The sequence below is a fragment of the Sorex fumeus genome, unplaced genomic scaffold (genome assembly GCF_029834395.1).
Source record: "Sorex fumeus unplaced genomic scaffold, SorFum_2.1 ptg000030l, whole genome shotgun sequence".
NCBI lineage: Eukaryota > Metazoa > Chordata > Mammalia > Eulipotyphla > Soricidae > Sorex > Sorex fumeus.
In genome coordinates, this window is record NW_026606087.1 from 104,004 (window position 1) to 124,209 (window position 20,206).

Genomic DNA, 20,206 nt, shown 5'->3' on the forward strand with positions numbered 1-20,206 from the left:
ACGCACCCACGCGAGGCTCCGTGGGAGCCCGGATGCAGAGAGCACCGTCGGGCGAGCACTGAGGCCGGGGGCACCCGGATCTCCTGGCCCACGCGACGGGAGTCCCCCATCTTGCGATTCCCAAAGGCGCTGGTCCCGCCCCCGCACCCGGCCCTTGGCGGCGCCCTGGGCAAGAGCCCGCAGGAGAGCCCCGGCGCCCGCCTGGCCAAAGGCACCACGAACCCGTCCGCCACGCGGAAGCGGACCCGCGCACCGCGCAGGGGCAGGCCGACAGACAGGGTCCGGGGGCGCTGGGCAAAGCTGCTCCCGGGGCCTCCCCGGCGTGGGCCGCGGACCCCACGGCCACGCTCCGCCCCCTGCCGCGCACACCTGCTCCCAGAACCGCGGCCACTCGCAGCGGGGCCCCACCGGAGGCGCCCGACCCTGTCCCTAAGGCGCGGGTGCGTGTGTGTGAGTGTGCGCGCGCGCGCGCGCGCGCGGCTGTCCCGCCCTCCGGCGGCTCACAGGCTCACACGCAGGCACTGGGAGCCCCTGCGGCCGGTGGGCGGGCGCACACACTGGGAGCCGTGCAGCCACAGCCGCGCGCCTGCGCCCGCCCTGGGTGGCCTTGTGTGCGCCCATCCGGGATCCGGGCGCAGGCGGGCTGTGCAGCGGAGCAGCCGTGCGCGGTGCGGTGCGGGAGGGCAGGCGTCGGGGCCAGCGGGGGCGGGGGCGCGGGCGGACGGGGCTGGCCGCGGGCGGCCGGGCCACTTCTTGAGGGCGGCGGGAGAGCCGCGCCTCCGTCTACGGCCATACCACCCTGAACGCGCCCGATCTCGTCTGATCTCGGAAGCTAAGCAGGGTCGGGCCTGGTTAGTACTTGGATGGGAGACCGCCTGGGAATACCGGGTGCTGTAGGCCTTTTGTGGGGGCGTGGGGCATTTGCTTCTTTACTTTTCTCCCCCTGGCCTTTGGCTTTGGACGCGGGGAAGGGAGGGGTGGGGGGCTGGGCCCTAGCCCCTGGCCCTGGTCCTGCCCATAGCCTCCGGGCCCCCACAACCCAGGTGCCCAGGTGCCCTGCCACTCCCCTGCGCCCGGCCCCCAGGCCTGGGCTGCCTGAGGCTGGCCTGAGCTCCCACCCCTGCCCACTGCCCTCCCCGCCCCCTCCCACAGCTCCTCACCAAGACCGTCCAGCCCCGCGCCCAGCCCCTCTCCAGGGCCTGCCTGCCCCGGCTCCCGGCCGGCCGGCCGGCCCCAACGCCTTGCTGAGGGCCAGGGCGGGGCGGGGCCGCTCGGCCAGCCGCCCGGGGGCTTGGGGGGGCCTCCTGGGGCATAAAGGAGTACGCCGGGGGCTCCCGTCCCGCAGGGACATCCTCACGGGGAGGGTGGGGGAACGCGGTGGGGGCGGGGCTGTGCAGGGAGCGGGGCCGCGGGGGTGGCGGTGGTGAGGGGCTGAGTGGGGGCCCCGGGCGGCCCCTGCTCCTCCCCGAGGTGGCGGTCCCAGTGGCCGCTCCCCCCGCGCCCAGCTCCCAGCGCCCCTGCCAGCGTGCCCCTCACCTGCACCCACCCCAGGCCCACAGCGCGCCCCCCCCCAGACACACACACACAACGCGCGCGCCCGCGCTCACCGGGAGGCGGGGGCGAGCTGTCCCCTGTCCTTCATTCAACCCTCCCGAGAGACCCAGAGGGGAGCCCCGCCGGAAGCCGCGGGGGGTGGGGGGCCCCAAGGCGCACCCCGGCCGGCCGGCCGGCGCGCACGCACCCACGCGAGGCTCCGTGGGAGCCCGGGTGCAGAGAGCACCGTCGGGCGAGCACTGAGGCCGGGGGCACCCGGATCTCCTGGCCCACGCGACGGGAGTCCCCCATCTTGCGATTCCCAAAGGCGCTGGGCCCGCCCCCGCACCCGGCCCTTGGCGGCGCCCTGGGCAAGAGCCCGCAGGAGAGCCCCGGCGCCCGCCTGGCCAAAGGCACCACGAACCCGTCCGCCACGCGGAAGCGGACCCGCGCACCGCGCAGGGGCAGGCCGACAGACAGGGTCCGGGGGCGCTGGGCAGAGCTGCTCCCGGGGCCTCCCCGGCGTGGGCCGCGGACCCCACGGCCACGCTCCGCCCCCTGCCGCGCACACCTGCTCCCAGAACCGCGGCCACTCGCAGCGGGGCCCCACCGGAGGCGCCCCGACCCTGTCCCTAAGGCGCGGGTGCGTGTGGGTGTGTGCGCGCGCGCGCGGCTGTCCCGGCCTCCGGCGGCTCACAGGCTCACACGCAGGCACTGGGAGCCCCTGCGGCCGGTGGGCGGGCGCACACACTGGGAGCCGTGCAGCCACAGCCGCGCGCCTGCGCCCGCCCTGGGTGGCCTTGTGTGCGCCCATCCGGGATCCGGGCGCAGGCGGGCTGTGCAGCGGAGCAGCCGTGCGCGGTGCGGTGCGGGAGGGCAGGCGTCGGGGCCAGCGGGGGCGGGGGCGGGGGCGCGGGCGGACGGGGCTGGCCGCGGGCGGCCGGGCCACTTCTTGAGGGCGGCGGGAGAGCCGCGCCTCCGTCTACGGCCATACCACCCTAAACGCGCCCGATCTCGTCTGATCTCGGAAGCTAAGCAGGGTCGGGCCTGGTTAGTACTTGGATGGGAGACCGCCTGGGAATACCGGGTGCTGTAGGCCTTTTGTGGGGGCGTGGGGCATTTGCTTCTTTACTTTTCTCCCCCTGGCCTTTGGCTTTGGACGCGGGGAAGGGAGGGGTGGGGGGCTGGGCCCTAGCCCCTGGCCCTGGTCCTGCCCATAGCCTCCGGGCCCCCACAACCCAGGTGCCCAGGTGCCCTGCCACTCCCCTGCGCCCGGCCGCCAGGCCTGGGCTGCCTGAGGCTGGCCTGAGCTCCCACCCCTGCCCACTGCCCTCCCCGCCCCCTCCCACAGCTCCTCACCAAGACCGTCCAGCCCCGCGCCCAGCCCCTCTCCAGGGCCTGCCTGCCCCGGCTCCCGGCCGGCCGGCCGGCCCCAAGGCCTTGCTGAGGGCCAGGGCGGGGCGGGGCCGCTCGGCCAGCCGCCCGGGGGCTTGGGGGGGCCTCCTGGGGCATAAAGGAGTACGCCGGGGGCTCCCGTCCCGCAGGGACATCCTCACGGGGAGGGTGGGGGAACGCGGTGGGGGCGGGGCTGTGCAGGGAGCGGGGCCGCGGGGGTGGCGGTGGTGAGGGGCTGAGTGGGGGCCCCGGGCGGCCCCTGCTCCTCCCCGAGGTGGCGGTCCCAGTGGCCGCTGCCCCCGCGCCCAGCTCCCAGCGCCCCTGCCAGCGTGCCCCTCACCTGCACCCACCCCAGGCCCACAGCGCGCCCCCCCCCACACACACACACAACGCGCGCGCCCCCGCTCACCGGGAGGCGGGGGCGAGCTGTCCCCTGTCCTTCATTCAACCCTCCCGAGAGACCCAGAGGGGAGCCCCGCCGGAAGCCGCGGGGGGTGGGGGGCCCCAAGGCGCACCCCGGCCGGCCGGCCGGCGCGCACGCACCCACGCGAGGCTCCGTGGGAGCCCGGGTGCAGAGAGCACCGTCGGGCGAGCACTGAGGCCGGGGGCACCCGGATCTCCTGGCCCACGCGACGGGAGTCCCCCATCTTGCGATTCCCAAAGGCGCTGGGCCCGCCCCCGCACCCGGCCCTTGGCGGCGCCCTGGGCAAGAGCCCGCAGGAGAGCCCCGGCGCCCGCCTGGCCAAAGGCACCACGAACCCGTCCGCCACGCGGAAGCGGACCCGCGCACCGCGCAGGGGCAGGCCGACAGACAGGGTCCGGGGGCGCTGGGCAAAGCTGCTCCCGGGGCCTCCCCGGCGTGGGCCGCGGACCCCACGGCCACGCTCCGCCCCCTGCCGCGCACACCTGCTCCCAGAACCGCGGCCACTCGCAGCGGGGGCCCCACCGGAGGCGCCCCGACCCTGTCCCTAAGGCGCGGGTGCGTGTGGGTGTGTGCGCGCGCGCGCGGCTGTCCCGCCCTCCGGCGGCTCACAGGCTCACACGCAGGCACTGGGAGCCCCTGCGGCCGGTGGGCGGGCGCACACACTGGGAGCCGTGCAGCCACAGCCGCGCGCCTGCGCCCGCCCTGGGTGGCCTTGTGTGCGCCCATCCGGGATCCGGGCGCAGGCGGGCTGTGCAGCGGAGCAGCCGTGCGCGGTGCGGTGCGGGAGGGCAGGCGTCGGGGCCAGCGGGGGCGGGGGCGGGGGCGCGGGCGGACGGGGCTGGCCGCGGGCGGCCGGGCCACTTCTTGAGGGCGGCGGGAGAGCCGCGCCTCCGTCTACGGCCATACCACCCTGAACGCGCCCGATCTCGTCTGATCTCGGAAGCTAAGCAGGGTCGGGCCTGGTTAGTACTTGGATGGGAGACCGCCTGGGAATACCGGGTGCTGTAGGCCTTTTGTGGGGGCGTGGGGCATTTGCTTCTTTACTTTTCTCCCCCTGGCCTTTGGCTTTGGACGCGGGGAAGGGAGGGGTGGGGGGCTGGGCCCTAGCCCCTGGCCCTGGTCCTGCCCATAGCCTCCGGGCCCCCACAACCCAGGTGCCCAGGTGCCCTGCCACTCCCCTGCGCCCGGCCCCCAGGCCTGGGCTGCCTGAGGCTGGCCTGAGCTCCCACCCCTGCCCACTGCCCTCCCCGCCCCCTCCCACAGCTCCTCACCAAGACCGTCCAGCCCCGCGCCCAGCCCCTCTCCAGGGCCTGCCTGCCCCGGCTCCCGGCCGGCCGGCCGGCCCCAACGCCTTGCTGAGGGCCAGGGCGGGGCGGGGCCGCTCGGCCAGCCGCCCGGGGGCTTGGGGGGGCCTCCTGGGGCATAAAGGAGTACGCCGGGGGCTCCCGTCCCGCAGGGACATCCTCACGGGGAGGGTGGGGGAACGCGGTGGGGGCGGGGCTGTGCAGGGAGCGGGGCCGCGGGGGTGGCGGTGGTGAGGGGCTGAGTGGGGGCCCCGGGCGGCCCCTGCTCCTCCCCGAGGTGGCGGTCCCAGTGGCCGCTCCCCCCGCGCCCAGCTCCCAGCGCCCCTGCCAGCGTGCCCCTCACCTGCACCCACCCCAGGCCCACAGCGCGCCCCCCCCCAGACACACACACAACGCGCGCGCCCATGCTCACCGGGAGGCGGGGGCGAGCTGTCCCCTGTCCTTCATTCAACCCTCCCGAGAGACCCAGAGCGGAGCCCCGCCGGAAGACGGGGGGGGGTGGGGGGCCCCAAGGCGCACCCCGGCCGGCCGGCCGGCGCGCACGCACCCACGCGAGGCTCCGTGGGAGCCCGGATGCAGAGAGCACCGTCTGGCGAGCACTGAGGCCGGGGGCACCCGGATCTCCTGGCCCACGCGACGGGAGTCCCCCATCTTGCGATTCCCAAAGGCGCTGGTCCCGCCCCCGCACCCGGCCCTTGGCGGCGCCCTGGGCAAGAGCCCGCAGGAGAGCCCCGGCGCCCGCCTGGCCAAAGGCACCACGAACCCGTCCGCCACGCGGAAGCGGACCCGCGCACCGCGCAGGGGCAGGCCGACAGACAGGGTCCGGGGGCGCTGGGCAAAGCTGCTCCCGGGGCCTCCCCGGCGTGGGCCGCGGACCCCACGGCCACGCTCCGCACCCTGCCGCGCACACCTGCTCCCAGAACCGCGGCCACTCGCAGCGGGGCCCCACCGGAGGCGCCCGACCCTGTCCCTAAGGCGCGGGTGCGTGTGTGTGAGTGTGCGCGCGCGCGCGCAGCGCGCGCGGCTGTCCCGCCCTCCGGCGGCTCACAGGCTCACACGCAGGCACTGGGAGCCCCTGCGGCCGGTGGGCGGGCGCACACACTGGGAGCCGTGCAGCCACAGCCGCGCGCCTGCGCCCGCCCTGGGTGGCCTTGTGTGCGCCCATCCGGGATCCGGGCGCAGGCGGGCTGTGCAGCGGAGCAGCCGTGCGCGGTGCGGTGCGGGAGGGCAGGCGTCGGGGCCAGCGGGGGCGGGGGCGCGGGCGGACGGGGCTGGCCGCGGGCGGCCGGGCCACTTCTTGAGGGCGGCGGGAGAGCCGCGCCTCCGTCTACGGCCATACCACCCTGAACGCGCCCGATCTCGTCTGATCTCGGAAGCTAAGCAGGGTCGGGCCTGGTTAGTACTTGGATGGGAGACCGCCTGGGAATACCGGGTGCTGTAGGCCTTTTGTGGGGGCGTGGGGCATTTGCTTCTTTACTTTTCTCCCCCTGGCCTTTGGCTTTGGACGCGGGGAAGGGAGGGGTGGGGGGCTGGGCCCTAGCCCCTGGCCCTGGTCCTGCCCATAGCCTCCGGGCCCCCACAACCCAGGTGCCCAGGTGCCCTGCCACTCCCCTGCGCCCGGCCCCCAGGCCTGGGCTGCCTGAGGCTGGCCTGAGCTCCCACCCCTGCCCACTGCCCTCCCCGCCCCCTCCCACAGCTCCTCACCAAGACCGTCCAGCCCCGCGCCCAGCCCCTCTCCAGGGCCTGCCTGCCCCGGCTCCCGGCCGGCCGGCCGGCCCCAAGGCCTTGCTGAGGGCCAGGGCGGGGCGGGGCCGCTCGGCCAGCCGCCCGGGGGCTTGGGGGGGCCTCCTGGGGCATAAAGGAGTACGCCGGGGGCTCCCGTCCCGCAGGGACATCCTCACGGGGAGGGTGGGGGAACGCGGTGGGGGCGGGGCTGTGCAGGGAGCGGGGCCGCGGGGGTGGCGGTGGTGAGGGGCTGAGTGGGGGCCCCGGGCGGCCCCTGCTCCTCCCCGAGGTGGCGGTCCCAGTGGCCGCTGCCCCCGCGCCCAGCTCCCAGCGCCCCTGCCAGCGTGCCCCTCACCTGCACCCACCCCAGGCCCACAGCGCGCCCCCCCCCCCCACACACACACAACGCGCGCGCCCCCGCTCACCGGGAGGCGGGGGCGAGCTGTCCCCTGTCCTTCATTCAACCCTCCCGAGAGACCCAGAGGGGAGCCCCGCCGGAAGCCGCGGGGGGTGGGGGGCCCCAAGGCGCACCCCGGCCGGCCGGCCGGCGCGCACGCACCCACGCGAGGCTCCGTGGGAGCCCGGATGCAGAGAGCACCGTCTGGCGAGCACTGAGGCCGGGGGCACCCGGATCTCCTGGCCCACGCGACGGGAGTCCCCCATCTTGCGATTCCCAAAGGCGCTGGTCCCGCCCCCGCACCCGGCCCTTGGCGGCGCCCTGGGCAAGAGCCCGCAGGAGAGCCCCGGCGCCCGCCTGGCCAAAGGCACCACGAACCCGTCCGCCACGCGGAAGCGGACCCGCGCACCGCGCAGGGGCAGGCCGACAGACAGGGTCCGGGGGCGCTGGGCAAAGCTGCTCCCGGGGCCTCCCCGGCGTGGGCCGCGGACCCCACGGCCACGCTCCGCACCCTGCCGCGCACACCTGCTCCCAGAACCGCGGCCACTCGCAGCGGGGCCCCACCGGAGGCGCCCGACCCTGTCCCTAAGGCGCGGGTGCGTGTGTGTGAGTGTGCGCGCGCGCGCGCGCGCGCGCGGCTGTCCCGCCCTCCGGCGGCTCACAGGCTCACACGCAGGCACTGGGAGCCCCTGCGGCCGGTGGGCGGGCGCACACACTGGGAGCCGTGCAGCCACAGCCGCGCGCCTGCGCCCGCCCTGGGTGGCCTTGTGTGCGCCCATCCGGGATCCGGGCGCAGGCGGGCTGTGCAGCGGAGCAGCCGTGCGCGGTGCGGTGCGGGAGGGCAGGCGTCGGGGCCAGCGGGGGCGGGGGCGCGGGCGGACGGGGCTGGCCGCGGGCGGCCGGGCCACTTCTTGAGGGCGGCGGGAGAGCCGCGCCTCCGTCTACGGCCATACCACCCTGAACGCGCCCGATCTCGTCTGATCTCGGAAGCTAAGCAGGGTCGGGCCTGGTTAGTACTTGGATGGGAGACCGCCTGGGAATACCGGGTGCTGTAGGCCTTTTGTGGGGGCGTGGGGCATTTGCTTCTTTACTTTTCTCCCCCTGGCCTTTGGCTTTGGACGCGGGGAAGGGAGGGGTGGGGGGCTGGGCCCTAGCCCCTGGCCCTGGTCCTGCCCATAGCCTCCGGGCCCCCACAACCCAGGTGCCCAGGTGCCCTGCCACTCCCCTGCGCCCGGCCCCCAGGCCTGGGCTGCCTGAGGCTGGCCTGAGCTCCCACCCCTGCCCACTGCCCTCCCCGCCCCCTCCCACAGCTCCTCACCAAGACCGTCCAGCCCCGCGCCCAGCCCCTCTCCAGGGCCTGCCTGCCCCGGCTCCCGGCCGGCCGGCCGGCCCCAAGGCCTTGCTGAGGGCCAGGGCGGGGCGGGGCCGCTCGGCCAGCCGCCCGGGGGCTTGGGGGGGCCTCCTGGGGCATAAAGGAGTACGCCGGGGGCTCCCGTCCCGCAGGGACATCCTCACGGGGAGGGTGGGGGAACGCGGTGGGGGCGGGGCTGTGCAGGGAGCGGGGCCGCGGGGGTGGCGGTGGTGAGGGGCTGAGTGGGGGCCCCGGGCGGCCCCTGCTCCTCCCCGAGGTGGCGGTCCCAGTGGCCGCTGCCCCCGCGCCCAGCTCCCAGCGCCCCTGCCAGCGTGCCCCTCACCTGCACCCACCCCAGGCCCACAGCGCGCCCCCCCCCCCCCACACACACACAACGCGCGCGCCCCCGCTCACCGGGAGGCGGGGGCGAGCTGTCCCCTGTCCTTCATTCAACCCTCCCGAGAGACCCAGAGGGGAGCCCCGCCGGAAGCCGCGGGGGGTGGGGGGCCCCAAGGCGCACCCCGGCCGGCCGGCCGGCGCGCACGCACCCACGCGAGGCTCCGTGGGAGCCCGGATGCAGAGAGCACCGTCTGGCGAGCACTGAGGCCGGGGGCACCCGGATCTCCTGGCCCACGCGACGGGAGTCCCCCATCTTGCGATTCCCAAAGGCGCTGGTCCCGCCCCCGCACCCGGCCCTTGGCGGCGCCCTGGGCAAGAGCCCGCAGGAGAGCCCCGGCGCCCGCCTGGCCAAAGGCACCACGAACCCGTCCGCCACGCGGAAGCGGACCCGCGCACCGCGCAGGGGCAGGCCGACAGACAGGGTCCGGGGGCGCTGGGCAAAGCTGCTCCCGGGGCCTCCCCGGCGTGGGCCGCGGACCCCACGGCCACGCTCCGCACCCTGCCGCGCACACCTGCTCCCAGAACCGCGGCCACTCGCAGCGGGGCCCCACCGGAGGCGCCCGACCCTGTCCCTAAGGCGCGGGTGCGTGTGTGTGAGTGTGCGCGCGCGCGCGCGCGCGCGGCTGTCCCGCCCTCCGGCGGCTCACAGGCTCACACGCAGGCACTGGGAGCCCCTGCGGCCGGTGGGCGGGCGCACACACTGGGAGCCGTGCAGCCACAGCCGCGCGCCTGCGCCCGCCCTGGGTGGCCTTGTGTGCGCCCATCCGGGATCCGGGCGCAGGCGGGCTGTGCAGCGGAGCAGCCGTGCGCGGTGCGGTGCGGGAGGGCAGGCGTCGGGGCCAGCGGGGGCGGGGGCGCGGGCGGACGGGGCTGGCCGCGGGCGGCCGGGCCACTTCTTGAGGGCGGCGGGAGAGCCGCGCCTCCGTCTACGGCCATACCACCCTGAACGCGCCCGATCTCGTCTGATCTCGGAAGCTAAGCAGGGTCGGGCCTGGTTAGTACTTGGATGGGAGACCGCCTGGGAATACCGGGTGCTGTAGGCCTTTTGTGGGGGCGTGGGGCATTTGCTTCTTTACTTTTCTCCCCCTGGCCTTTGGCTTTGGACGCGGGGAAGGGAGGGGTGGGGGGCTGGGCCCTAGCCCCTGGCCCTGGTCCTGCCCATAGCCTCCGGGCCCCCACAACCCAGGTGCCCAGGTGCCCTGCCACTCCCCTGCGCCCGGCCCCCAGGCCTGGGCTGCCTGAGGCTGGCCTGAGCTCCCACCCCTGCCCACTGCCCTCCCCGCCCCCTCCCACAGCTCCTCACCAAGACCGTCCAGCCCCGCGCCCAGCCCCTCTCCAGGGCCTGCCTGCCCCGGCTCCCGGCCGGCCGGCCGGCCCCAAGGCCTTGCTGAGGGCCAGGGCGGGGCGGGGCCGCTCGGCCAGCCGCCCGGGGGCTTGGGGGGGCCTCCTGGGGCATAAAGGAGTACGCCGGGGGCTCCCGTCCCGCAGGGACATCCTCACGGGGAGGGTGGGGGAACGCGGTGGGGGCGGGGCTGTGCAGGGAGCGGGGCCGCGGGGGTGGCGGTGGTGAGGGGCTGAGTGGGGGCCCCGGGCGGCCCCTGCTCCTCCCCGAGGTGGCGGTCCCAGTGGCCGCTGCCCCCGCGCCCAGCTCCCAGCGCCCCTGCCAGCGTGCCCCTCACCTGCACCCACCCCAGGCCCACAGCGCGCCCCCCCCCCCACACACACACACAACGCGCGCGCCCCCGCTCACCGGGAGGCGGGGGCGAGCTGTCCCCTGTCCTTCATTCAACCCTCCCGAGAGACCCAGAGGGGAGCCCCGCCGGAAGCCGCGGGGGGTGGGGGGCCCCAAGGCGCACCCCGGCCGGCCGGCCGGCGCGCACGCACCCACGCGAGGCTCCGTGGGAGCCCGGGTGCAGAGAGCACCGTCGGGCGAGCACTGAGGCCGGGGGCACCCGGATCTCCTGGCCCACGCGACGGGAGTCCCCCATCTTGCGATTCCCAAAGGCGCTGGGCCCGCCCCCGCACCCGGCCCTTGGCGGCGCCCTGGGCAAGAGCCCGCAGGAGAGCCCCGGCGCCCGCCTGGCCAAAGGCACCACGAACCCGTCCGCCACGCGGAAGCGGACCCGCGCACCGCGCAGGGGCAGGCCGACAGACAGGGTCCGGGGGCGCTGGGCAAAGCTGCTCCCGGGGCCTCCCCGGCGTGGGCCGCGGACCCCACGGCCACGCTCCGCCCCCTGCCGCGCACACCTGCTCCCAGAAACGCGGCCACTCGCAGCGGGGCCCCACCGGAGGCGCCCCGACCCTGTCCCTAAGGCGCGGGTGCGTGTGGGTGTGTGCGCGCGCGCGCGGCTGTCCCGCCCTCCGGCGGCTCACAGGCTCACACGCAGGCACTGGGAGCCCCTGCGGCCGGTGGGCGGGCGCACACACTGGGAGCCGTGCAGCCACAGCCGCGCGCCTGCGCCCGCCCTGGGTGGCCTTGTGTGCGCCCATCCGGGATCCGGGCGCAGGCGGGCTGTGCAGCGGAGCAGCCGTGCGCGGTGCGGTGCGGGAGGGCAGGCGTCGGGGCCAGCGGGGGCGGGGGCGGGGGCGCGGGCGGACGGGGCTGGCCGCGGGCGGCCGGGCCACTTCTTGAGGGCGGCGGGAGAGCCGCGCCTCCGTCTACGGCCATACCACCCTGAACGCGCCCGATCTCGTCTGATCTCGGAAGCTAAGCAGGGTCGGGCCTGGTTAGTACTTGGATGGGAGACCGCCTGGGAATACCGGGTGCTGTAGGCCTTTTGTGGGGGCGTGGGGCATTTGCTTCTTTACTTTTCTCCCCCTGGCCTTTGGCTTTGGACGCGGGGAAGGGAGGGGTGGGGGGCTGGGCCCTAGCCCCTGGCCCTGGTCCTGCCCATAGCCTCCGGGCCCCCACAACCCAGGTGCCCAGGTGCCCTGCCACTCCCCTGCGCCCGGCCCCCAGGCCTGGGCTGCCTGAGGCTGGCCTGAGCTCCCACCCCTGCCCACTGCCCTCCCCGCCCCCTCCCACAGCTCCTCACCAAGACCGTCCAGCCCCGCGCCCAGCCCCTCTCCAGGGCCTGCCTGCCCCGGCTCCCGGCCGGCCGGCCGGCCCCAAGGCCTTGCCGAGGGCCAGGGCGGGGCGGGGCCGCTCGGCCAGCCGCCCGGGGGCTTGGGGGGGCCTCCTGGGGCATAAAGGAGTACGCCGGGGGCTCCCGTCCCGCAGGGACATCCTCACGGGGAGGGTGGGGGAACGCGGTGGGGGCGGGGCTGTGCAGGGAGCGGGGCCGCGGGGGTGGCGGTGGTGAGGGGCTGAGTGGGGGCCCCGGGCGGCCCCTGCTCCTCCCCGAGGTGGCGGTCCCAGTGGCCGCTGCCCCCGCGCCCAGCTCCCAGCGCCCCTGCCAGCGTGCCCCTCACCTGCACCCACCCCAGGCCCACAGCGCGCCCCCCCCCCACACACACACACAACGCGCGCGCCCCCGCTCACCGGGAGGCGGGGGCGAGCTGTCCCCTGTCCTTCATTCAACCCTCCCGAGAGACCCAGAGGGGAGCCCCGCCGGAAGCCGCGGGGGGTGGGGGGCCCCAAGGCGCACCCCGGCCGGCCGGCCGGCGCGCACGCACCCACGCGAGGCTCCGTGGGAGCCCGGGTGCAGAGAGCACCGTCGGGCGAGCACTGAGGCCGGGGGCACCCGGATCTCCTGGCCCACGCGACGGGAGTCCCCCATCTTGCGATTCCCAAAGGCGCTGGGCCCGCCCCCGCACCCGGCCCTTGGCGGCGCCCTGGGCAAGAGCCCGCAGGAGAGCCCCGGCGCCCGCCTGGCCAAAGGCACCACGAACCCGTCCGCCACGCGGAAGCGGACCCGCGCACCGCGCAGGGGCAGGCCGACAGACAGGGTCCGGGGGCGCTGGGCAAAGCTGCTCCCGGGGCCTCCCCGGCGTGGGCCGCGGACCCCACGGCCACGCTCCGCCCCCTGCCGCGCACACCTGCTCCCAGAACCGCGGCCACTCGCAGCGGGGCCCCACCGGAGGCGCCCCGACCCTGTCCCTAAGGCGCGGGTGCGTGTGGGTGTGTGCGCGCGCGCGCGGCTGTCCCGCCCTCCGGCGGCTCACAGGCTCACACGCAGGCACTGGGAGCCCCTGCGGCCGGTGGGCGGGCGCACACACTGGGAGCCGTGCAGCCACAGCCGCGCGCCTGCGCCCGCCCTGGGTGGCCTTGTGTGCGCCCATCCGGGATCCGGGCGCAGGCGGGCTGTGCAGCGGAGCAGCCGTGCGCGGTGCGGTGCGGGAGGGCAGGCGTCGGGGCCAGCGGGGGCGGGGGCGGGGGCGCGGGCGGACGGGGCTGGCCGCGGGCGGCCGGGCCACTTCTAGAGGGCGGCGGGAGAGCCGCGCTTGTCTACGGCCATACCACCCTGAACGCGCCCGATCTCGTCTGATCTCGGAAGCTAAGCAGGGTCGGGCCTGGTTAGTACTTGGATGGGAGACCGCCTGGGAATACCGGGTGCTGTAGGCCTTTTGTGGGGGCGTGGGGCATTTGCTTCTTTACTTTTCTCCCCCTGGCCTTTGGCTTTGGACGCGGGGAAGGGAGGGGTGGGGGGCTGGGCCCTAGCCCCTGGCCCTGGTCCTGCCCATAGCCTCCGGGCCCCCACAACCCAGGTGCCCAGGTGCCCTGCCACTCCCCTGCGCCCGGCCCCCAGGCCTGGGCTGCCTGAGGCTGGCCTGAGCTCCCACCCCTGCCCACTGCCCTCCCCGCCCCCTCCCACAGCTCCTCACCAAGACCGTCCAGCCCCGCGCCCAGCCCCTCTCCAGGGCCTGCCTGCCCCGGCTCCCGGCCGGCCGGCCGGCCCCAACGCCTTGCTGAGGGCCAGGGCGGGGCGGGGCCGCTCGGCCAACCGCCCGGGGGCTTGGGAGGGCCTCCTGGGGCATAAAGGAGTACGCCGGGGGCTCCCGTCCCGCAGGGACATCCTCACGGGGAGGGTGGGGGAACGCGGTGGGAGCGGGGCTGTGCAGGGAGCGGGGCCGCGGGGGTGGCGGTGGTGAGGGGCTGAGTGGGGGCCCCGGGCGGCCCCTGCTCCTCCCCGAGGTGGCGGTCCCAGTGGCCGCTCCCCCCGCGCCCAGCTCCCAGCGCCCCTGCCAGCGTGCCCCTCACCTGCACCCACCCGAGGTCCACAGCGCGCCCCCCCCCACACACACACAACGCGCGCGCCCCCGCTCACCGGGAGGCGGGGGCGAGCTGTCCCCTGTCCTTCATTCAACCCTCCCGAGAGACCCAGAGGGGAGCCCCGCCGGAAGCCGCGGGGGGTGGGGGGCCCCAAGGCGCACCCCGGCCGGCCGGCCGGCGCGCACGCACCCACGCGAGGCTCCGTGGGAGCCCGGGTGCAGAGAGCACCGTCGGGCGAGCACTGAGGCCGGGGGCACCCGGATCTCCTGGCCCACGCGACGGGAGTCCCCCATCTTGCGATTCCCAAAGGCGCTGGGCCCGCCCCCGCACCCGGCCCTTGGCGGCGCCCTGGGCAAGAGCCCGCAGGAGAGCCCCGCGCCCGCCTGGCCAAAGGCACCACGAACCCGTCCGCCACGCGGAAGCGGACCCGCGCACCGCGCAGGGGCAGGCCGACAGACAGGGTCCGGGGGCGCTGGGCAAAGCTGCTCCCGGGGCCTCCCCGGCGTGGGCCGCGGACCCCACGGCCACGCTCCGCCCCCTGCCGCGCACACCTGCTCCCAGAACCGCGGCCACTCGCAGCGGGGCCCCACCGGAGGCGCCCGACCCTGTCCCTAAGGCGCGGGTGCGTGTGTGTGAGTGTGCGCGCGCGCGCGCGCGCGGCTGTCCCGGCCTCCGGCGGCTCACAGGCTCACACGCAGGCACTGGGAGCCCCTGCGGCCGGTGGGCGGGCGCACACACTGGGAGCCGTGCAGCCACAGCCGCGCGCCTGCGCCCGCCCTGGGTGGCCTTGTGTGCGCCCATCCGGGATCCGGGCGCAGGCGGGCTGTGCAGCGGAGCAGCCGTGCGCGGTGCGGTGCGGGAGGGCAGGCGTCGGGGCCAGCGGGGGCGGGGGCGGGGGCGCGGGCGGACGGGGCTGGCCGCGGGCGGCCGGGCCACTTCTTGAGGGCGGCGGGAGAGCCGCGCCTCCGTCTACGGCCATACCACCCTGAACGCGCCCGATCTCGTCTGATCTCGGAAGCTAAGCAGGGTCGGGCCTGGTTAGTACTTGGATGGGAGACCGCCTGGGAATACCGGGTGCTGTAGGCCTTTTGTGGGGGCGTGGGGCATTTGCTTCTTTACTTTTCTCCCCCTGGCCTTTGGCTTTGGACGCGGGGAAGGGAGGGGTGGGGGGCTGGGCCCTAGCCCCTGGCCCTGGTCCTGCCCATAGCCTCCGGGCCCCCACAACCCAGGTGCCCAGGTGCCCTGCCACTCCCCTGCGCCCGGCCCCCAGGCCTGGGCTGCCTGAGGCTGGCCTGAGCTCCCACCCCTGCCCACTGCCCTCCCCGCCCCCTCCCACAGCTCCTCACCAAGACCGTCCAGCCCCGCGCCCAGCCCCTCTCCAGGGCCTGCCTGCCCCGGCTCCCGGCCGGCCGGCCGGCCCCAAGGCCTTGCCGAGGGCCAGGGCGGGGCGGGGCCGCTCGGCCAGCCGCCCGGGGGCTTGGGGGGGCCTCCTGGGGCATAAAGGAGTACGCCGGGGGCTCCCGTCCCGCAGGGACATCCTCACGGGGAGGGTGGGGGAACGCGGTGGGGGCGGGGCTGTGCAGGGAGCGGGGCCGCGGGGGTGGCGGTGGTGAGGGGCTGAGTGGGGGCCCCGGGCGGCCCCTGCTCCTCCCCGAGGTGGCGGTCCCAGTGGCCGCTGCCCCCGCGCCCAGCTCCCAGCGCCCCTGCCAGCATGCCCCTCACCTGCACCCACCCCAGGCCCACAGCGCGCCCCCCCCCCCCACACACACACACAACGCGCGCGCCCCCGCTCACCGGGAGGCGGGGGCGAGCTGTCCCCTGTCCTTCATTCAACCCTCCCGAGAGACCCAGAGGGGAGCCCCGCCGGAAGCCGCGGGGGGTGGGGGGCCCCAAGGCGCACCCCGGCCGGCCGGCCGGCGCGCACGCACCCACGCGAGGCTCCGTGGGAGCCCGGGTGCAGAGAGCACCGTCGGGCGAGCACTGAGGCCGGGGGCACCCGGATCTCCTGGCCCACGCGACGGGAGTCCCCCATCTTGCGATTCCCAAAGGCGCTGGGCCCGCCCCCGCACCCGGCCCTTGGCGGCGCCCTGGGCAAGAGCCCGCAGGAGAGCCCCGGCGCCCGCCTGGCCAAAGGCACCACGAACCCGTCCGCCACGCGGAAGCGGACCCGCGCACCGCGCAGGGGCAGGCCGACAGACAGGGTCCGGGGGCGCTGGGCAAAGCTGCTCCCGGGGCCTCCCCGGCGTGGGCCGCGGACCCCACGGCCACGCTCCGCCCCCTGCCGCGCACACCTGCTCCCAGAACCGCGGCCACTCGCAGCGGGGCCCCACCGGAGGCGCCCCGACCCTGTCCCTAAGGCGCGGGTGCGTGTGGGTGTGTGCGCGCGCGCGCGGCTGTCCCGCCCTCCGGCGGCTCACAGGCTCACACGCAGGCACTGGGAGCCCCTGCGGCCGGTGGGCGGGCGCACACACTGGGAGCCGTGCAGCCACAGCCGCGCGCCTGCGCCCGCCCTGGGTGGCCTTGTGTGCGCCCATCCGGGATCCGGGCGCAGGCGGGCTGTGCAGCGGAGCAGCCGTGCGCGGTGCGGTGCGGGAGGGCAGGCGTCGGGGCCAGCGGGGGCGGGGGCGGGGGCGCGGGCGGACGGGGCTGGCCGCGGGCGGCCGGGCCACTTCTTGAGGGCGGCGGGAGAGCCGCGCCTCCGTCTACGGCCATACCACCCTGAACGCGCCCGATCTCGTCTGATCTCGGAAGCTAAGCAGGGTCGGGCCTGGTTAGTACTTGGATGGGAGACCGCCTGGGAATACCGGGTGCTGTAGGCCTTTTGTGGGGGCGTGGGGCATTTGCTTCTTTACTTTTCTCCCCCTGGCCTTTGGCTTTGGACGCGGGGAAGGGAGGGGTGGGGGGCTGGGCCCTAGCCCCTGGCCCTGGTCCTGCCCATAGCCTCCGGGCCCCCACAACCCAGGTGCCCAGGTGCCCTGCCACTCCCCTGCGCCCGGCCCCCAGGCCTGGGCTGCCTGAGGCTGGCCTGAGCTCCCACCCCTGCCCACTGCCCTCCCCGCCCCCTCCCACAGCTCCTCACCAAGACCGTCCAGCCCCGCGCCCAGCCCCTCTCCAGGGCCTGCCTGCCCCGGCTCCCGGCCGGCCGGCCGGCCCCAAGGCCTTGCCGAGGGCCAGGGCGGGGCGGGGCCGCTCGGCCAGCCGCCCGGGGGCTTGGGGGGGCCTCCTGGGGCATAAAGGAGTACGCCGGGGGCTCCCGTCCCGCAGGGACATCCTCACGGGGAGGGTGGGGGAACGCGGTGGGGGCGGGGCTGTGCAGGGAGCGGGGCCGCGGGGGTGGCGGTGGTGAGGGGCTGAGTGGGGGCCCCGGGCGGCCCCTGCTCCTCCCCGAGGTGGCGGTCCCAGTGGCCGCTGCCCCCGCGCCCAGCTCCCAGCGCCCCTGCCAGCATGCCCCTCACCTGCACCCACCCCAGGCCCACAGCGCGCCCCCCCCCCCCACACACACACACAACGCGCGCGCCCCCGCTCACCGGGAGGCGGGGGCGAGCTGTCCCCTGTCCTTCATTCAACCCTCCCGAGAGACCCAGAGGGGAGCCCCGCCGGAAGCCGCGGGGGGTGGGGGGCCCCAAGGCGCACCCCGGCCGGCCGGCCGGCGCGCACGCACCCACGCGAGGCTCCGTGGGAGCCCGGGTGCAGAGAGCACCGTCGGGCGAGCACTGAGGCCGGGGGCACCCGGATCTCCTGGCCCACGCGACGGGAGTCCCCCATCTTGCGATTCCCAAAGGCGCTGGGCCCGCCCCCGCACCCGGCCCTTGGCGGCGCCCTGGGCAAGAGCCCGCAGGAGAGCCCCGGCGCCCGCCTGGCCAAAGGCACCACGAACCCGTCCGCCACGCGGAAGCGGACCCGCGCACCGCGCAGGGGCAGGCCGACAGACAGGGTCCGGGGGCGCTGGGCAAAGCTGCTCCCGGGGCCTCCCCGGCGTGGGCCGCGGACCCCACGGCCACGCTCCGCCCCCTGCCGCGCACACCTGCTCCCAGAACCGCGGCCACTCGCAGCGGGGCCCCACCGGAGGCGCCCGACCCTGTCCCTAAGGCGCGGGTGCGTGTGTGTGAGTGTGCGCGCGCGCGCGCGCGGCTGTCCCGCCCTCCGGCGGCTCACAGGCTCACACGCAGGCACTGGGAGCCCCTGCGGCCGGTGGGCGGGCGCACACACTGGGAGCCGTGCAGCCACAGCCGCGCGCCTGCGCCCGCCCTGGGTGGCCTTGTGTGCGCCCATCCGGGATCCGGGCGCAGGCGGGCTGTGCAGCGGAGCAGCCGTGCGCGGTGCGGTGCGGGAGGGCAGGCGTCGGGGCCAGCGGGGGCGGGGGCGGGGGCGCGGGCGGACGGGGCTGGCCGCGGGCGGCCGGGCCACTTCTTGAGGGCGGCGGGAGAGCCGCGCCTCCGTCTACGGCCATACCACCCTGAACGCGCCCGATCTCGTCTGATCTCGGAAGCTAAGCAGGGTCGGGCCTGGTTAGTACTTGGATGGGAGACCGCCTGGGAATACCGGGTGCTGTAGGCCTTTTGTGGGGGCGTGGGGCATTTGCTTCTTTACTTTTCTCCCCCTGGCCTTTGGCTTTGGACGCGGGGAAGGGAGGGGTGGGGGGCTGGGCCCTAGCCCCTGGCCCTGGTCCTGCCCATAGCCTCCGGGCCCCCACAACCCAGGTGCCCAGGTGCCCTGCCACTCCCCTGCGCCCGGCCCCCAGGCCTGGGCTGCCTGAGGCTGGCCTGAGCTCCCACCCCTGCCCACAGCCCTCCCCGCCCCCTCCCACAGCTCCTCACCAAGACCGTCCAGCCCCGCGCCCAGCCCCTCTCCAGGGCCTGCCTGCCCCGGCTCCCGGCCGGCCGGCCGGCCGGCCGGCCCCAACGCCTTGCCGAGGGCCAGGGCGGGGCGGGGCCGCTTGGCCAGCCGCCCGGGGGCTTGGGGGGGCCTCCTGGGGCATAAAGGAGGACGCGGGGGGCACCCGTCCCGCAGGGACATCCTCACGGGGAGGGTGGGGGTTCGCGGTGGGGGCGGGGCTGTGCAGGGAGCGGGGCCGCGGGGGTGGCGGTGGTGAGGGGCTGAGTGGGGGCCCCGGGCGGCCCCTGCTCCTCCCCGAGGTGGCGGTCCCAGTGGCCGCTCCCCCCGCGCCCAGCTCCCAGCGCCCCTGCCAGCGTGCCCCTCACCTGCACCCACCCCAGGCCCACAGCGCGCCCCCCCCCAGACACACACACACAACGCGCGCGCCCGCGCTCACCGGGAGGCGGGGGCGAGCTGTCCCCTGTCCTTCATTCAACCCTCCCGACAGACCCAGAGGGGAGCCCCGCCGGAAGCCGCGGGGGGTGGGGGGCCCCAAGGCGCACCCCGGCCGGCCGGCCGGCGCGCACGCACCCACGCGAGGCTCCGTGGGAGCCCGGGTGCAGAGAGCACCGTCGGGCGAGCACTGAGGCCGGGGGCACCCGGATCTCCTGGCCCACGCGACGGGAGTCCCCCATCTTGCGATTCCCAAAGGCGCTGGGCCCGCCCCCGCACCCGGCCCTTGGCGGCGCCCTGGGCAAGAGCCCGCAGGAGAGCCCCGGCGCCCGCCTGGCCAAAGGCACCACGAACCCGTCCGCCACGCGGAAGCGGACCCGCGCACCGCGCAGGGGCAGGCCGACAGACAGGGTCCGGGGGCGCTGGGCAAAGCTGCTCCCGGGGCCTCCCCGGCGTGGGCCGCGGACCCCACGGCCACGCTCCGCCCCCTGCCGCGCACACCTGCTCCCAGAACCGCGGCCACTCGCAGCGGGGCCCCACCGGAGGCGCCCGACCCTGTCCCTAAGGCGCGGGTGCGTGTGTGTGAGTGTGCGCGCGCGCGCGCGCGCGGCTGTCCCGCCCTCCGGCGGCTCACAGGCTCACACGCAGGCACTGGGAGCCCCTGCGGCCGGTGGGCGGGCGCACACACTGGGAGCCGTGCAGCCACAGCCGCGCGCCTGCGCCCGCCCTGGGTGGCCTTGTGTGCGCCCATCCGGGATCCGGGCGCAGGCGGGCTGTGCAGCGGAGCAGCCGTGCGCGGTGCGGTGCGGGAGGGCAGGCGTCGGGGCCAGCGGGGGCGGGGGCGGGGGCGCGGGCGGACGGGGCTGGCCGCGGGCGGCCGGGCCACTTCTTGAGGGCGGCGGGAGAGCCGCGCCTCCGTCTACGGCCATACCACCCTGAACGCGCCCGATCTCGTCTGATCTCGGAAGCTAAGCAGGGTCGGGCCTGGTTAGTACTTGGATGGGAGACCGCCTGGGAATACCGGGTGCTGTAGGCCTTTTGTGGGGGCGTGGGGCATTTGCTTCTTTACTTTTCTCCCCCTGGCCTTTGGCTTTGGACGCGGGGAAGGGAGGGGTGGGGGGCTGGGCCCTAGCCCCTGGCCCTGGTCCTGCCCATAGCCTCCGGGCCCCCACAACCCAGGTGCCCAGGTGCCCTGCCACTCCCCTGCGCCCGGCCCCCAGGCCTGGGCTGCCTGAGGCTGGCCTGAGCTCCCACCCCT

The 20,206-nt window shown here is 76.6% G+C and overlaps 12 non-coding genes across 12 annotated transcripts; all 12 read left to right on the forward strand.

Moving 5' to 3' along the window:
* The first annotated feature begins 781 nt into the window (after positions 1-781).
* LOC130025520 (5S ribosomal RNA) lies at positions 782-900 on the forward strand. Its single transcript, XR_008792662.1, has one exon. It is a non-coding gene; the product is annotated as a 5S ribosomal RNA (ribosomal RNA).
* Positions 901-2,513: 1,613 nt separating this feature from the next.
* LOC130025565 (5S ribosomal RNA) lies at positions 2,514-2,632 on the forward strand. Its single transcript, XR_008792706.1, has one exon. It is a non-coding gene; the product is annotated as a 5S ribosomal RNA (ribosomal RNA).
* Positions 2,633-4,244: 1,612 nt separating this feature from the next.
* On the forward strand, positions 4,245-4,363 carry LOC130025521 (5S ribosomal RNA). The gene has a single exon (XR_008792663.1). It is a non-coding gene; the product is annotated as a 5S ribosomal RNA (ribosomal RNA).
* Positions 4,364-5,981: 1,618 nt separating this feature from the next.
* Positions 5,982-6,100, forward strand: LOC130025522 (5S ribosomal RNA). Its single transcript, XR_008792664.1, has one exon. It is a non-coding gene; the product is annotated as a 5S ribosomal RNA (ribosomal RNA).
* Positions 6,101-7,717: 1,617 nt separating this feature from the next.
* LOC130025523 (5S ribosomal RNA) lies at positions 7,718-7,836 on the forward strand. The gene has a single exon (XR_008792665.1). It is a non-coding gene; the product is annotated as a 5S ribosomal RNA (ribosomal RNA).
* A 1,616-nt stretch (positions 7,837-9,452) lies between these two features.
* LOC130025524 (5S ribosomal RNA) lies at positions 9,453-9,571 on the forward strand. Its single transcript, XR_008792666.1, has one exon. It is a non-coding gene; the product is annotated as a 5S ribosomal RNA (ribosomal RNA).
* A 1,613-nt stretch (positions 9,572-11,184) lies between these two features.
* Positions 11,185-11,303, forward strand: LOC130025525 (5S ribosomal RNA). The gene has a single exon (XR_008792667.1). It is a non-coding gene; the product is annotated as a 5S ribosomal RNA (ribosomal RNA).
* Positions 11,304-12,913: 1,610 nt separating this feature from the next.
* Positions 12,914-13,032, forward strand: LOC130025527 (5S ribosomal RNA). The gene has a single exon (XR_008792669.1). It is a non-coding gene; the product is annotated as a 5S ribosomal RNA (ribosomal RNA).
* A 1,615-nt stretch (positions 13,033-14,647) lies between these two features.
* LOC130025528 (5S ribosomal RNA) lies at positions 14,648-14,766 on the forward strand. Its single transcript, XR_008792670.1, has one exon. It is a non-coding gene; the product is annotated as a 5S ribosomal RNA (ribosomal RNA).
* A 1,614-nt stretch (positions 14,767-16,380) lies between these two features.
* On the forward strand, positions 16,381-16,499 carry LOC130025529 (5S ribosomal RNA). Its single transcript, XR_008792671.1, has one exon. It is a non-coding gene; the product is annotated as a 5S ribosomal RNA (ribosomal RNA).
* Positions 16,500-18,118: 1,619 nt separating this feature from the next.
* On the forward strand, positions 18,119-18,237 carry LOC130025530 (5S ribosomal RNA). Its single transcript, XR_008792672.1, has one exon. It is a non-coding gene; the product is annotated as a 5S ribosomal RNA (ribosomal RNA).
* Positions 18,238-19,865: 1,628 nt separating this feature from the next.
* LOC130025531 (5S ribosomal RNA) lies at positions 19,866-19,984 on the forward strand. The gene has a single exon (XR_008792673.1). It is a non-coding gene; the product is annotated as a 5S ribosomal RNA (ribosomal RNA).
* The last annotated feature ends 222 nt before the right edge of the window (positions 19,985-20,206 follow it).